The sequence below is a fragment of the Urocampus carinirostris genome, chromosome 18 (genome assembly GCF_059441175.1).
Source record: "Urocampus carinirostris isolate Australia breed hairy pipefish chromosome 18, RoL_Ucar_1.0, whole genome shotgun sequence".
Taxonomy (NCBI): domain Eukaryota; kingdom Metazoa; phylum Chordata; class Actinopteri; order Syngnathiformes; family Syngnathidae; genus Urocampus; species Urocampus carinirostris.
The window spans coordinates 11,430,902-11,434,483 of NC_142366.1; the positions used below are offsets into that span (position 1 = coordinate 11,430,902).

A 3,582-nucleotide genomic window follows, 5' to 3' on the forward strand; every position below is an offset into this window, starting at 1 on the left:
TGAATTTATTCACACAACTCAGTATTTTATATCACTTGCATGATCTATTGAAAAATTACTATAACAGCTACCCGGAGGTATGAAAACGTTTTCTCTTCGGGGTAACGAAAAAGCAGGTTCTATGGAAAATTAAGCTTAGCGATTTTAGATACTGTTATTTTAGCCTATACAAGCTTAAGTATCAAAAAAAGTATCAGTACTCACATGAGTGGCCAATATGTCAACCTTAACCTTTCAGCTTTAGTGTCAAATAAGCTATACAGTATACACAACATACAGCACAGATTGAATAACTTCCGCTCCCTGCATGCAATCTTGCAATAAATAAGACGTAAATACAAATAACAAATAACAACAAGATTAAAAAAATATGCATGGCCTGGAGAGGCATGGGTGCCACCAGGCTGTACTTGCCCAAGAGACACCACAGGAAATGATGCCACTACGACTACAGGGATCCACCCACCGACCCACAAGGTAAGCACCAAAATCGGCTGCCCTCTGGGGGCTGTTATTAGATATTGAAAATAGACAACAAATAAAGTGACATTAATTACACGTCTAACACATAAATATTTGAGAAGAATTATCTGCACTTCTGTTATGATATAATTATCTTGCATTGTCTCGATGACTGCACGTGAGTTGATTATGCCTACAATTTAAAAAAAATAATGTGTAAAAATGCCCTAAATTAAACAGAGACAAAAAGAGTAAAGTGTTAGTTTGAAGGTTTGTAAAACAAAATATATATATATATTTTTTTTTAATTATTATCGCTGTATTATTTTTTTAATGAAATTAATTTTGGGGGAGTCAAATGGGTTGATGAAAGTGGCAAAAACCTCTGCTGTCACAAAATAACACAGAGCAGTTGTCCCACATTTGCCAAAAAGCATCTTGATTATCCTCAAAGTTTATGGTGAACATTCTGTAGACTGATACATTTTAAAAAATATACTTTTTGAAAGGTGTGCAGAATAAAATAGATCGCCTTTTTTTTCCAATACCAAGAGTGTCAATGAAATTCAAAGATGCCCGATATCGAGCACATATACACAAATAATTTAAAGTGTTATTGCATTTTAAAAGTAACATTGAATTTAAACATAGTGTAATTACCAATATGATAATATAAATATATATCCCTCCTTCTCCCCCGTTATCCTCCCCCCTAGCGTTGAGTCTTCAGTGAATTTGACGATGATATTCTCTAGGGTTGTGGGGCTGCAGTCATATGTGTACCATGAGTAAAAGAGTGGGATGAGCCCTTGCGGCGAGCCTGTGCTCAGGTTGCAGGCAAATGAAAAGTTGCGGCCCAATTTCACCTGCCGGGGCCGGTCGATTAAAAAGTTCTTAATACATGAGCAGATGTATGATTGGAGCCCCAGGCTGGTGTAAAAATGACACAGCATTTGACAAAAAGAACATGATGCCAACCGGGTGGAGGCAGTGTGATGGTCTCGGGCCGCTTTGCTGCTTTATCACCAGGACAACTTGCAGTGGTTGACGGAATGATGAATTTTGATGTTTACCAGAAGATCCTGAAGGAGAACATCTGGCTATCAGTTGGTGCCCTCAAACTTAAGCGCTCTTGGATCATACAGCAGGTTAAAAATCCGAAACACACAGCATGTCAACCTGTGAATGGCTAAGAAATTAAAAAAAGAAGGTTATGGAGTGGCCAAGTCAAAGTCCGGATTTAAATCCAATTGAGATGCTGTAGTCTGACCTTAAATGGGAAGTTCATGCTGGGAAACCCTCAAATACGGCAGATCTGAAACAATTTTGCAAAGAACAGTGGGCCAAAATTCCTTCACAGCTTTGTGAAAGACTCAATACCAATTATTGTAAAGGTTTGATTTCTGTTATCACTGCTAAAGGTTGCCCAACTTGCTATGAGGTTCAGGGGGCAATTACTCTTTCAAATAAGGCTCAATAGGTTTTGATTTTTCTGTGCCTTAATAAATAGAATCAACATTTTAAAACTACACTTTGTATTTACTTAGGTTGTCTCTCTGTGATATTAAAAATATTAAAATGGTTTGATGATTTCATACCTTTGTGAGTGATAACTATTGAAAAAACACAGAATTCAGGAAGGGGGTAAAATACATTAACACACCAAATACATTTAAGATAAAGTCAAACTCACCACTTAAGATTAGAAAAAGGAAAAAAATGAATATTCTGTCCGTTTCTCACTCACTTAGCTGCCATCTGTTGCAAAAAACACTTAACACCTGCCTCTGACAACTTAAAACAGCTAAGTTGTCAAAAATATCAAAATATATTCTTCATGGCTTTATTACGATCAAATTACTTCAACTATGATCCAGTATGTGGATAAACATCTTGTATCCATGCTGGATTCGAACAGCTGCCGTTTTAGTCAGTAGCTCCCTTAGCCGCTAATGAAGCTAGCTAGCATCTGTTGGGTGCATTATGCTCGTCTCCTGAGTGCTAGCAGCAAGTTGCGTCAATGTCAAAACCACCAACGGGGTTAGTATTTTTTTTTTACAGGTCGCATCGGCACAGAAGCCATAAATCTTCGAAACTCAACTTTCTTAGCGTAAACTACTCGCTCGGAAACGCAAAGCGCCGTTCTTCAGCCACCGGTGCTCGGTTCCACGCATGCAAATGAGGGTAATAAGCCTGCGTCTGTTGATTATCTGAAATAATAATGCTTCTTGATTGAGCCCGGCACTGGGGCTGGCACGCTACGCCTGTCGTTTAACCTCAGGCGGCCATTTGATTATTTTGGAAGTGAAGCTAGCTGGCTGTTAGTGCTGCATGGCACTGCAAATCAGTCAAAAATTGACAAATGTTCCACTAGGTAGCCAATTAAAACAACCCCAAAAATCTAATGATTTCAGCAGAACATATTTAGCGTCATTAACAGCAAAATAAAATGTCGAAATCTTTATTTTTAACCAAGCTGTGATTTATGTCGCCCATTAAGCTAAGTTAGCAAAATAAAGCTATTACAGCAGAAATACTACAAAAAATACCACCACTCTGATATTATTAAAAACAAAAGAAATACTACAAATATACTATTATGGAAATACTTTTAAAATAATATTACAGTAAGAATACAAAAATACCTCTACATTAATAGTACGATACAAAAATATTACTACAAAATAATCAAGGCAGAAATAAAACAAGAAATACTACTACATGAATATTACTGTAGAAACACACACAAAAAACAACAACAGTAATACTACAAAAACACTACATATGTATATATCACAAAAATTCTTCAATGGAAATGCTGCAGAAATACAAAAAAATACTACTACACAAATAGCACTGCAAAATTGTTACTACTTTTTGGTACTTTTCATACTTTTTACTGCCTATGTACGATATAGATTGCACTGATATACATTGGATAGATGATACTATGGTTATCGGTCTGATATAAAAAAATGAATTGTCTTTATTGTCATTGGCACTCCAGGGTTAATTTAGAATAAAGACTTTAAAGAGAAATATAAGATAAAACATTGTCAGGAAAAATAAGTATCAAGCAAATTACTCTTTGTAGACTGGCCCACGTTATAAATATAGTGC

At 36.2% G+C, this 3,582-nt stretch overlaps 1 long non-coding RNA gene across 1 annotated transcript; it reads right to left on the minus strand.

The window, feature by feature from the left end:
* Window positions 1–1,542: 1,542 nt before the first annotated feature.
* LOC148348361 (uncharacterized) lies at window positions 1,543–2,465 on the minus strand. The gene is made up of 3 exons (XR_015847501.1): window positions 2,156–2,465; window positions 1,733–1,777; window positions 1,543–1,651 (listed from the first exon to the last, which is right to left on the minus strand). It is a non-coding gene; the product is annotated as an uncharacterized LOC148348361 (long non-coding RNA).
* Window positions 2,466–3,582: the final 1,117 nt, after the last annotated feature.